Source organism: Daphnia carinata, chromosome 5, assembly GCF_022539665.2.
Source record: "Daphnia carinata strain CSIRO-1 chromosome 5, CSIRO_AGI_Dcar_HiC_V3, whole genome shotgun sequence".
NCBI lineage: Eukaryota > Metazoa > Arthropoda > Branchiopoda > Diplostraca > Daphniidae > Daphnia > Daphnia carinata.
The window spans coordinates 6,945,410-6,959,948 of record NC_081335.1 but is presented as its reverse complement, the minus strand read 5'-3'; positions in this window follow the sequence as shown (position 1 = coordinate 6,959,948).

The window sequence follows — 14,539 nt, the reverse complement described above, 5'->3', positions numbered from 1 at the left end:
TGATTTTGTTCTGTTAAACCTCTTACGACTTCCAAGTACGACACCATGTTAACTAAGAAAAGGAAAATTTCAAATCAGACTATGAATGTATTTTTACCAAGTTTCAGTGTCAGGCGCAATAGGATGTTCCGCAATTGCAAGATCGAGAACTCTTGTCACAGACAGTTGTAAAGCATTATCTTCGTAGTGTAAATGACTTTATGGAATTTCGACAATAAAATAATAATAATAACGAACTCGAGAGGCGTTTTACCTACAATGATGAATGTATTTTCTTAGGCTAATGAATAGGCAGAAAGTAATTTTGGTAAACTAACATAATATATATTGGTAAAGAACGACCATGTTTCTTTATCCACCACTGCATTCTTGGTGATTAGATTTACCAACTCTTTTCCATTTTGGGCTTTATCCTCACCAGGCCAGTAACACGTACTTCTATTGCTTGATTTCCTTATCCAGTCTAGAGGGGCAATATCAAATTGATACGCATTGCCAGGTAGATGAAACTTCATAATGGCGAATAACCAAAAAGTAATAAACGAAAAAACTGAAAACCTGCACATTCAACGAAAAAAATCAGACAAAACGCTACTTACGTGCTGTGCAGGTTGAATTGGTATACCTCACTTTCTCCCAGTCATATTGCCGAAATGTATACTAATATCTGCTGATGTCCAACGCAAATGACGGCGGAAAACCTCACTATGAAACAGAAAAACCGTCAAATAGAAAGACATTTAATTTCCACAATGTAAAACAATTTGAACAAGAATCACAACACACCGAAGTGGTCTCTTCTATTTCGTTTTCATCATCTGCTGTTGTCATAATTTTCATCCGTTGCCAGACGTATAAAAATATACTACTGGCTTGCGTGCAACGCTGATTTCCGGGTAGTGGAATCGATAGAAATCTGTTATTACTGTTTCTTTAACAAGGAAGGTTATTACCTCAAAGATAGTGTACCTGTCTGAAAAAGAGAAAAATGTCAATGAAAAAAAATGTAACCTACACTCTCAGTTTTTGCCTTCTACCATCTTCCTACTTTTCGACTATCATACGTGGTAGAACTGAAAAGGTAGAGGAATGGTAGAAAAAATTGTCTGCTTTCAGAAAGTAGGAGATTGGTAAGGTATCTACCAGTCCTCTGCTATTTGGTATAGCACTAGGTGTCTACCACAAGGAAAGAATTGGTAGGCATGAAATGTGAAACGACCTCGCTAAAATGGACGACGGCCGAGGTAGCCGGTGAAATAGGACTGAAAAGAAATAGGACTGAATATTTCCAGTCCTATTTCTACCGGAGAAATAGGACTGGAAGAAATAGCACTGATTTTTTAAAACTTTTAGGACAGTCCTATTTCTCCACGTCATCAGTCCTATTTCTCCTTAGAAATAGTTCTGTTTCATTTACCTTGTTCCAAGCGGAACGATGAGCCTCCAATCCGGTAGGCAATGTATTACGTAAGAGCGGCGGGTTATATCCGTTTCCCTTTTAAAAAAACCGATGGTGTTAACTCATTAGATAAATGGTTCACAAAACTTTTTTTTCTTATCCTATTTTAATTTAAATTACAGGAGAACATGAACTATATTGTATTTAATAGAGTTCATTTAACAAACTACTATTAGACATACTACAGAAATATTTATTACTTATATCGCACATTATGTGGTCATAACCAACTTTTCCAATTGAACTAATGTTTTACTATTTCATACATCTTTCGTTATATACAGCTCTTACATATTCTGATTTTGCTCTAATAATATTTTATTCAATGAACTCCATTAGATTCAAAATAATTCATGTCCCCCAGCAATAAAAATAAAAATAGGATAAGAGATAAAACATTTGTGAACCATTTAAATAATGAGTAAACGCCATCGGTTTTTGAAAAAGAGAAATGGATATAAGCCGGCGCTCTTGTACAATACATTGCCTACTGGATTGGAGGCTCATCGTTCCCCTTGGAACAAGGTAAGTGAAGTAGTACTATTTCTAAGGAGAAATAGGAATGATGCCGAGGAGAAATAGGACTGATGCCATGGAGAAATAGGACTGTCCTAAAAGTTTTTAAAAGTCAGTCCTATTTCTCCCAGTCCTATTTCTCCGGTAGAAATAGGACTGGAAATTTTCAGTCCTATTTCGTTTCAGTCCTATTTCACCGCCAATCACGGCCGAACATTATATATCGGGGAGTAACTTGACGACAATGGTCGTGAGATGTACGCTTTGGTGATGTGGGAAAATTACAGCGATGTTGAAGAAAAGTACTGTTGTGTTGGCGTTGGCGAAGACATTTGTGTAGGCTACATCATCGCGTCCAACAAAGTTGTATCAATTATTTTTCTGCTGAAATACATTTTCAGATGTGGTAAATTTTCTTTCAGTTTAAGGGACTCATAATTTAGTTAATCATAGTACTTATTCAAATGTACACACAATTAGATCGTTGAAGTGTGTTTGAAAAGCTGTTCGCAAAAATAAAACCACAAGTTTGGTATAAGAGACCTGTGGATACAATATTCCCATTGATTTTGATGTACTATATGCTGTATACAAAAATAATATTTGGCAACAAGTGTATTCAGTTAACCATACCTTTGTAAACCACCAATACTAAATATAATGCAAAATAAAATAAGTAGTTGTGGGACTCGTGAACTTTTTTGTCTTTCACTGCTTTTATTTACTCCTAGGTTAACAAAGAATGTAGTTAGGTAACAAATTTATCTATCTTTCACAGTTTCTTAACGTAGTTAAATAGTAAGTAAAATACAATAAGTAAATAATACCTGGAATGACAAATCGAAATCTGGGAATAACATAAAACCCTAGTATGACTATTGTCCGCCACCAAAGCAAATTTATCAAGAATGAGATTTCGTTTGGGTTTTGAAAAATTCATGCAACATATCCAAACACTTACCAAAAAAGGCTATACAATGTTCCGAAAAAAGAAAAATATTAAAATTGAACGCAGTAAACTTAAAATTTTTTTCTGTGAAGCTGCTGCTTTGACACGCGTTACCATGGAAACCCTGACAGCTACGAGCTTGTACCAGTTCAACAATTGTAACTCCACTTAATTTAAAAAGTAATACACAAAATTGTTTTCCCAGTTATGTTCAGCGATCTATTACTTATATCAAATTGTTCTTGGCTTAAGTTACTTTAAAATATTACAATGTTATTATTATGTAAAATATTATGAAGATTTACATTGTGTGTTTAGGGACGTACAACTAGAAGATGTGTGTGGTCACCCTGATTACTGTTTTTTTTCATGAGGTTTTCATTAGTCTTTAAAGTTTTTCGAAGGAGCTAGTGTCGCTCGTGACTCATTATTTGTAATAGTCATTGTTTGATGTGTTCTGCATTTTGCGTTACAGCTTGTGCGTTTTTTTATTAGCAGTGTTATTGATAGTGGTATCGATTGTGGGTTTTTTCGTACCGTGATTATTAATAGTGATTTACAATTTAGTGACGTACAACCTACTGTTTTTGGGGGGTCGTGCAAGTTCACGTTTCTTTGTGAGGGAAACGGATTTTTTCTACTATTCAAAGGTATATACATTTTTTTATTTTACGGAGATATTTTATGTGATGTGATTTACCATTTATTGACCAATAACCTTCTGTTTATTGGGTGTGGTTCGTGCAAGTTCACGTTTTTTGGTGAGGGAAACGAAATTTTTCAAGGTACATATATTTTTCTATGTTATTGAGATATTTTAGCAAATTCACATTGATGGTCTAATTTCTTTCTTTATTTTAATTAACTTTGGTTCTTTTGTCCGTTGTAGGGGCGTTTTCTCCTTCTCCGCATGGCGTCTAATTATCCAACTTGTGCTCCGTGCCTTATTGATGTTTCGGAACTTAATGCAATCGATTTAGAATCATTTTTGCTAACCATCAACTTCGATTCAAGTATTGCGGCAAAACTTAAAGGTATACTATAAGTCTCCAACTTTTTTTTTCTGCTAAAAACATCAGTTTTTCCAACTATGGCTTTTAATTCTGCGGTGTCGGACATTGAGGGGTTTTCTTGTTTTCAGTGCATTTCAAAAAATTTCACCCGTACTTTTATCGAAGGTGAATTTAAAAATTTTACTTCTCACCTACGAGCTATGCATGCCATGCATACTTCCGGTGATGCAAGAGGAACTCTACTGGTATGCGCTCAGAACGGGTGTCCGGAGACTTTTAATTCTTTTTCTAATTTCAGAAATAATTAATGCGGTGTAGTAAAACTCGGCGTAAAATTAGTCCAGAGGTTAAACAAAATATCAGCTTTCCAAATACCGACGAAGATGTCCATGTTATTGATGTAACAACCATGGAAAATGACATTGCAATGTCAAATGCAACTATTGTTGTTACTGAAGATAATAAAGCATCAAAACAAGTTGTAAGGGATTTCGCAAAGTTTATGTTAAATTAAAGATCGGAACATTTAGTTTCAAACACCGCGTTAGATTACATTGCAAATAATTTGGGCGCCATTTTTGAACTAGATGATGAACAGCGTGAAAAAACCGGATCTCTTACGTCGATTCTAAGAAACTTCAATTCTCAAAAAAAGCGATTAAACTATTTCAAAGCACATTTCGCTTATGTTGAGCCAAGGACGGTGTTTCTATCAAACGAAAGTAATCCTCCTGTTCGAATTAATTCTAAGGGGAATCATTTCCAAAAAGAACAAAAAAAACTTTCCAATATATTTCTTTACGAGAAACTTTGAGCATATTATTTTCAGACAACAACTTCCGCTCGAAATATTTTAGAGAAGTAACAAGCGAGGATGGTTTCATTAGAAGCCATAGGGACAGCAACAATTTTAAAATAGTTCTTTTTTGAAACGTTTTCCCTTTGCAGTTCGCTTCCAAATTTTTTTTGATGAAACTGAAGTCACAAATCCGCTTGGCAGCAAGACGAAAAAACATGAGTTGGGTATGTTTTGCTTTCGAATAGAAAATTTGGCTCCATTAGAAAATTCGCGTCTTGCAAACATTCATCCTTTTGCGGTTTGCTTTAGTAAAGATTTGAAAAACAGCGAATTCAAATTTTTCATTGATGAATTACTAAAAGAAATGGAAATTCTAGAATCTGACCAAGGGATGTTATTAGATGTTTCTGATTTACCAGGATTTCGTATCCACGGTACCATTTCTTCTGTTTGCGGCGATACAAAGGACATTCATGAATTGTTTGAATTTTCATCACCATCTGCTACGAAATTTTGTCGACTTTGCCTTTTGAGCAGAGACCAAATAAAACGTAACTCAAATACGCATGGTTTAGAAATGCGAACTAAAGAGAATTATGACGTTGCTGCAAGAGAGGCAAAGTTGACAAACGGTCAATCCACTCCACTTACTGGAATTAAATTTAACTGCCACTTGAACAAAAGTGGTTATTTTCACGTAACCAACAATTTAATTCTTGATTGTATGCATGATTTTTTGGAAGGAATAGTTCCATTTATTATTATGCTTGTGTTTCGTGAGTTTTCGAAAAATACTGAAAACTTTTTCGTAGCAGAGGAATTGAATAATCGTTTAAAGCGCTTTATTTACAGCTATTATGATAAGAAGAACAAGCCTTCGCCAAAATTTACAGATGTTTTAATTCGAAAAAGGGGAAATTATAGTACAAAACAGCGCGCGCCACAAAATTGGTGCTTGATCCGAATGCTTCCATTGATCATTGGAGATTTAATTGAAACTGGTGATCCCTACTTTGAGCTTATTTTAATGTTAAACAGAATAATGGATATTGTTTTTGCCCAAGTATCGCATTGGAACACACTGTGATACTAGAGGACTTGATTAATCAAATATTTTTCTGTTTTAACAAACTATTTAAGGACATCAACCCTATTAATAAATTTCATCATTTAGTTCATTATCCAACCGTCATAAGGGAGAATGGTCCACCGGTGCGATATTGGTGTATGCGTTTTGAAGCGTATCACAACATATGCAAACGTGTGTCGCATTCTAGGGTAAAAGAGCGAATTGGGACAGCGTTTGGGCTAACAGCCTTTCTTATGGGGGAATGCGTGTAAAGCCGATCTGCTAATTTCGGACAAAAACCCTAATTCATTGGACATTTCTACTAATTCTGGACAGTCTTATTTTTAAAAACTAATTTATTCATTCGATTCAGTTTTTAATTCTGAATCGAATAGCTTAAGACACCGAAGGGGGTGCAATAGAAAAATATTGCGAAATTTATGTTTTCAACAACCAAAACAATGAGCTGTCAAAACGAGACTTCATTTTTCAGGCCTGGTAACTTACGATTGAAATTCACCCCAAAAACATAAAATATAGATTTTTAAAATTGTATTAAACACTTCGCTCTTTAAGTAGCCAATAGGTTATAGGTTCCGCGGTAAAAACGAAAAAATAAATGTGATTGAAATTTTCGAGAATAAAGCATAAGCACTTCCCGTAAACATGCCGAAATGTCCGAAATTTTAAACCAAAAAAATTGTTTTTAACTTGCCCTATCCTACCAAATATCGCCGTAAGAATGTTCGTCGACTGTTTCGTAACACTGCGTTTAGATTTGTTACTAACGTAGACATATACTATTTATTTAATTGCTGACTGATTTTAGTTTATTTTCCCATAAGCTCCCATGACGCTAAATCTGGACAGCAGACTATATTGATTTGTATAAGTTGTATACCAAGAATTACAAAACGCTCATAGCACAGTCATAAGGATTTGGCGTGCAAGTTTGGAAATCGGTGGTTCAACCCTACATAGTGGCTGCTTGTATTTCATTGCTTATACATTTCAGCTCACTTTTTTTAACCATACGATTTTTTTTTTATTCAAGAGAGATTGTTAATTCATTTTAATCATCCAAAGCTAACATTTTTCCAATTACTATTACTTCCCTGGGTTCGCCTAAATTCCGGTTATAAATCAGAAACTTCGTCACCTTATCCAGCTTACAATATTCATCTAACCTGTGATGGCAATTTTCATATTTTTTACATAAGCTCCCATGGCACTAATTTGGGACATCAGACTATAAACTAAATAACGTTGGTAGGTTGTGTTGCTATTATCAAAGGACAGTGGCATAGTCGTACGGTGTTGGAACACCAACTCGAAGGTTGGTGGTTCAATACCAATTGAGGCTCATGTGCAAATATTTATCTATTACTTGTAATTTTTAATCTTCTTTTGTGAGATTTTATACAATCGCCAAAGACACTTTAAACAAACGCAATATCAACAAATCTTGGTATTAATAGATTAGTTTAAATGTTCTTCATAGGGCTGTTAAATATTTTATGAAAATCATATGACAATATTCATCTAACCAATGATTTAAATTCTTATATTTTTTACATAAGCCCCCGTGACGCTAATTTGGGACAGCAGACTACATACAAGTGGACATGTTTTGCTTTTCAATAGTTTTACACTCACTATGGCATAATCGTAAGATGTTGAGTTGTCAACCAAAAGGCTAATGGTTCTGTACCGTATGGAAACTACACAACTACTTGTATTTCCTTAATTTTTAAATTTTTTCGTATTTGATGAGATATTTTAAAATCAATAAGAACATCTTAAACTAAAGCAATATCATCAATACTGGTATAAATAGATTCGTTTAAGTTTCCTCTACATGGCTGTTAAATATTTTATGAAAATCATATGAAAATATTTATATAATGGGTGATTGTAATTCTTATATTTTTTACGTAAGCTCCCGTGACGCTAATTTGGGACAGCAGACTACATAAAAAAACACATGTTATGCATTTTAGTTATTTTCTGTGAACCATGGCAGAGTCGTAAGACGTTCGATTGCCACCGTAAAGGTTAGTGGTTCTATACTGTCAACGCACTATTTGGAAGTTTCGTTTTCCTCATTTCCTCATTTTTCCCTTTTTTGTGAGATATTTTGAAATCATTAAAAATACCTCAACCTACTACAATATCAATAATATTAGGAACAATAGATACGTTTAAGTTTTCTCTACATGGCTGTTGAATATTTTATGAAAATCATGTGAATATATGCATATAATCGGTATTTGCAATTTTTATGTTTTTCACATAAGGCCCCATGACGCTAATTTGGGACAGCAGACTACAAACAAAACGACATGTTATGCTTTTTAACTATATTTTGTTAACCATGGCATAGTCGTAAGGCGTTCGATTGCTACCCTCAAGGATAATGGTTCTATACTGTACACAAACTATTTTTAAGTTTCATTTTCCTCATTTTTCCCTTTTTTGTGAGATATTTTAAAAGTAAAGGTATCACATTTAATTTTCCTTATTCTCATTTTTGAAATTTTCCTATTTGCTGAGATATTTTTGAAATCATTAAGAACACCTTAAACTAAAGATATATCAACAATGTTGGTGCCAATTGATTTGTTTAAGTTTTCTCTGCATGGCTGTTGAATATTTTGTGAAAATCATGTCACAATATTTATCTAATCAGTGATCGCAATTCTTATGTTTTTTACATAAGCTCCCATGACACTAATTTGGGACAGCAGACTACATACTACGTGACATATTTTGTGATTCAAATATTTTTTATTAACCATGGCCTAATGGTAAGACGTTGGATTGCTAACACCAAATGGTATGGTTCTATACCGACAGTTCACAACATGTAAAGTTCAGTTAACTCGATTTGCAATTTTTCCCTATTTGTGAGATATTTTGAAATCACTAAAGACATCTTCAACTAACGCAATATCAACAAATATTGCGATTAATAGATTCATATAAATTTTCCCTACATGGCTGTTGTTGTTTTACATCATTCTTGATTTTTTCACATTTCATGCGATATTTTTGAATCGCAGTTTGTAAGAGAAACTGCAGAAAAAAGAAAACTCATTGAAGATTTTTTACTTCGTCACTATATGTTTACTGCTGTATGGTAGTTTCCTAGAGTTTTGTAAAGTAACTATTTAGTTTAACTTCTATCTGGGATTGAACTGCAGTCCTTACTATCATGAGGCTAATGCTTTACCTCTGAGCTACCAAACTTCTGGTAACAAAATTTCTTTTTTTAAATACTATTTAAATGTTACCCCAAAATGCCGACAAAAATGTTACTTATTCGGGATTTTATTAGACATGATAGGCAGACATCGTCTATCGTACCTAATACATCGAATGTATTAATTAAACACAAGATTATATATGAGCTGCTGAGAATTGAACCTCAGACCTCCGTCTCACCATCCAGGCATTCATCCACTGTGCCAACTCGTAACATAAAATATGAAAATGACCGCCAGCCCATGCCCTTCGAAAACAGTGTCCAGAATTAGCGCATTCGTTAAAGCACAATCAAATGGGGCTATGTCGAGAACAACAAAACCGTTTTTCTTTATTTTTACTTAAAACCAATGACTTATTAACAAATGTCTTCTACGACAAGTAAAAGGAACATGTAAAGCGTGAAAAACCACTGAAATTTCTGAAAAAAACTACAAATAAACTTGTGTCCCAATAAGGGACAACAGTTTCCGAAAAATTTCTCGTTTAGTAACTGGTAAAATGAAATAAAAAATACGAAATTACCTTTAAAAATATAAAAAGTTTATTGGCTTTGAAGTTACGAAAAAAAAGTGGAGGGATGTAAATTAATTTTTTTTTAAAGTTGCGTGGATGAACCCAGACTAGATTCTAAGTCCCTAAAGTATTTTTGCGTTATTTCTATGAAAATGATGCAAAAAACGGATAAATATCCTACATCAATCGATTTATTTTTGGATTCTGCGTCGATTGATGTAAAAATATTGAAAAAAGGGTTTTTTTGTTTTTTTCGAAAATATCTGTGTCCTAAATTAGCGTCGGCTGTCCCAAATTAGCAAGAATGGAGGTTTTTTCTGTTTGTAATATTGGAATAATACTAGCATTTGATGGGACAGACTTGTACTTAATCTGTAGAACTTAACTTGCTCTGCTGTTTGATATAATTATTTAATGGGTTTCTTCAATTTTATCTTACAAATTTCCTGTGCCGTCCAGATGTCAGCTAACAAATCGTACGCTGTTTAGGTTTTTCGACCGCAAGCAAAACGCATAAATTTCAATTACCGTTTTCTCGGATATTGTTATGTTTTAAATTTTGCCCTTTTGATAAATTGCGTAACCCCCCTTTTAGTTTATAATTCACCTCTAAGATGTCCCAATAGAACCCCTATCAGTAAACCATTCGTGAAGCGACGAAATGTATGTTTTTGGTCCCAAATTAGCAGGAACCCGGACTGTGTCCCAATTCGCGCTTTTACCCTAATTGCAATTTTGTCAACATTATTCTAAAAAGCGTTGCCGACCATCCCCAGACCGTGTCTTGTGCTGCAATTTTGAATAGTAACATTTTTCATTCTGAGGACTTTGTTTTGGGTCCTTGTGATAAAAGTAGTGGAGCAAAAGTAGTTTTTCTAAACTTAAACCCTGAAAAATTTCATGCGATTTTAAAGTTCCCAAATGGGTTAAATCTAAAGGGAGGGAGTATCGCACAGGGTCCGTTATTTTGCTTCACCCTAGTTACAAAACTGACAACGGGTATCCTGAATTTGGTATTGTCCATAAAATGGCCGTCAAAAACAGCGTATTATATTTTGCTGTAATACCATGCAAAACAGTCTATTTTGACGATCATTTCCATTCATTTAGAGTTGAAAAATTATCACATCTTGAAGGCCTTGCTATAGTAGAATTTGAAACCCTGCCTGATTGCGAGCCACTATGGATACTCCAAAATTTCAAAAAATGCGATGCAACAAATTTTATTTCACCAAGGCACTGGGTTTGAATTTTGCTTTAGTTCAATTAAATTTAAAAACAAAGAATTGCAAAATTTTTTCGTCTTCCTCTATTTTGTTATTTTAAACTGTCACTGCACTAATTGTACTAACTGGAGCCAAAACTCTGTTTGTTTCTAGATTTTCTAATGATATTTTTTTTTTCAGGGGAAGATATTGATGGAGAATGCCTTCTTTCATTGACTGAAAAACAAATCGATGGCTTAAGTTTGTCCCTCGGGCACAAAATCAAATTGCAAAAACTTGTGAAAAATCTTGTCGCCGAAAATGCTTCTGCCTCAATGAGAAACAATGAAATCATTCCTGAATTATGTGCCAATGGCACGGTAATCGAACTTCAAGGAATTGACGACGTAACTCACGTAAATGAAAGCATTACCGACGCACATGCAGATCCTATCAGCAAGTCTGGTGTATACATAGTCAAACATATTTATTAGCAAGCATAAGAAGTAATAAATTTTTTTCTTGTTTGGTTTCAGGATACATTTCCAGTTATTTCAATTTTGAAGGAGTCGTCAGAAGGTAGAAAAATTGTTAAATCATTTATGGATCGCAACGAAGTGTATTTAGAAGTATATGAACGGAAAACGTTGGTACGAATACTTGTGAGCCATATGTGCATGCTTTCTGGGAAAGAAGATTTATATCCACCGAGCAGCCTCAAAGAAGAACTTGCAAAGGCAATTGTTAAAGCTTTTCCATGTTTGGCTGTCCCTTGTTCTGACGGTTCTAGCCTGACGAACTATACTCACTATTTTAATCCAAAATTAACTAACGGTTTCATCGATACTCGTCTGAAAACTATGCGGTCGAAGTCCGAAGTGTCAAGGAAAAAAAAAGTCTGGAAACCAAAGACTGCTGCTGTCCGGCTAAAAGGACAAAGTCCAATCGCAGGCCTGACAACGAGCTTAATGGTGATAGAGACCCCGCTTTCAACGAAGATTAAGATAAATTCAAGGTAATTGGTTTGTTAATACATTCAAGATTTCATTCATCATTCAAAATTATCTGATTTTCTTTTTTAGATTGAATGGATGAAGACACATTTACCTGAACAGGGTTCTAATGAAAACACAATTCAAGAGCATATGGCGTCTACATATAACTACAGACAACATCAAATTTCTGTAGGTCAATCGACAACTACGCAAATACTTGCGGAGTATCCTCGCTTCCGTGATTGCCAAAATTTGGTATACATAGACTTATGCATTTATGCCTTTTCTAATACGCTTCTTAATACATCCATAACATCCTAGATTTTCCGTGATTTCCTACTGGCATTCCCGAAGGCAGGACACTTTGAGGAGACTTTTATTTTGGCGCGAGGACCATTGGTAATAAAATATGCCTTGAGATCAAATGTTCCCATTCCAGACACGGAAGATGGTAATGTTTTTTTTAAATTTCAATGAAGGCCAAACATTTAATGAAATTTAATTTAGAATGCCTTAAACTATTGGTTCTAGTAATGCGACTTATTCCATCTTTAAAGAAGATTCGCGTTGTTAGCCAGGATTCAATCACTGAACGAGTGGTTTATTTCATCAAGGTATCCACCTAATATTTTTGTTATTGCTTCATAATTTCATTTATTGTTTTCAAATATAGGCTAATGAAGACATTTTATCAATTATCGAGAAAAAACCCCATCTCAAGGAGTCACCTTTTATGTGTTGTGTAGGTTCGCTGAGAAACCCAATCTGTTTTAGCATTGTCTGTGAAGTGGAATTAATATCAAGCGGTACCAGCTCAATTAAGGCGTTCAAGAACCTCTTCGCGTCGTTTCATATGTTTCGTAATAAATACCCTACACTCCTAAGCACATTTTATTATTTTTTTGATTCTTACGTTTTCAATGTCCACCCTGGTAAAGTTCGTCCTTCAGTCGCAGATTTTTTTACACAGTTAAATGCATAGAAAGTGGGCATACAGAAATTGAAATAGCCTACACTGGATCTCGTTATATGATCAGTTTTCTGAAAAAGCATGTTTCCCTATATGTTAAATGTTTTGAATTAATCTAGATATGTTTATGTAACTAACTTTCAAAGCGCATTTATGTAAATTCTGAACTATATGTTTGGTATTCTAAGTACCAAGAAGTTTCTCTATTTTACATGGTTCCCAGAGCAACCCGGAAATTTCTGTTGTTTTTTGTATTTTGCAATAAAGACTATTTTTCAAATCAAACCTTTTTCGCGCGTATACTAAAAATTGAAAAAAGTGGTAAAATAGTAGGAGAAAAAGTTGGAGAAAAGTAGAAAAATAGAAGGAATATGGTAGTGTATGTTCCCTGGTAGTATGATCTACCAATGCGGAATTTTTTAATGGTAGACGCATTGGTAAAGGATCTACTTTTCTCCACTTTTTCTCTACTATATAAAAAACGACGACTTTTCTACCAAATGGTAGCAAGTACTACCATTTGGTAGCATGTTTCGTTTCGCTACCAAATGGTAGCCAAAAGCAGCGAAAAAGTAGAAACCAAAAACTGAGAGTGTATCATCATTGCCAATTTTGGTGACACATAACCGCTCTTATAGATTAAAGCTGATATAACTAAAACCAGAATTTTTTTATTTCGCAGACACATTTAAGATTCCTCGTTGAAACGTGGCGAAAAGAAATGGTCGTAACAAGAAAATCTGACATCAGAAGAGATACAATCGATGAAGATTGAGGCAACATCCAAGAAAAGAATACAAAGTCTTGTAGTTAGCAGTACGCAGGATTGGTTTGCTGCATTGGCATCAAGAGCAAGCAGTTATCTGCGAGTTCTACGAATAATCGCCTGGATGTTTAGGCGTTTTAGAAAAAGTCCCCCGATAAAGCAAGCGAAACGATCATAGGAAAAAAAGTACAATTTCTGTAATGTATCCCCACCCGAAAATTAAGTAGCTTAGTGGCCTACTGAATTATTCAGTAGGCGGGGAGGTATAGTTAAAACTTAAGTATGCTATTTCAATTAAGTACGGTAATAAAATCTAGTACGCTGGCCTTTTTTAAGTATTAAAAAATAAGTATTCAGTCGCCGCTGTTTCATACCATATTAGTTGAAAATGAAGCTATCGGAAATTCACTGCCCCTCACTTATGGGTCTGGCGATGCGCAATGATGCGAAGTGTTATGTGAGCAAAGGCTGCTGACCGAAAGATAATCTGGTGGTACATCATAGCCACCCGACTCCAAGAAAAATGATCCGTGGCGAGTTTATCGAATGGAATAGGCAAACAGGCGAACACGTTTTGACATGGTGAGACTATAGCAAGACTTGTACTTGTTCGATCTTAAGCAATTTTACTGTCGCAAGGGCAAAGGGACAAGAACTCCAGGTATTGGCGAAATTGTTTTGCTGAATAAACCAAACATCCAGCGAGTTTCATGGCCGAAAGCCATTGTTACGGAATTGATCCCTGGTAAACGACGGCTTAGTGAGAGCGGTTATACTACGACTACGATCGGGTAAAAGAATACCCTGCGGCATCCAAACTGTCTACCCATTGGAAATGCAAGCCGGTTTAGTCACACCCATCTACGACGCTGAAGCCGGCACAACGGAGAACAATAAGTATTATAAGTTCGGTGTAAAATCTTAGGAATTTTTCTAGTCCACGATAGGGGACATAACTATTCGTATCTAAATTTTCATCTATGTGACGCCCACCGTTAAAGACGTTGACGATTTGACG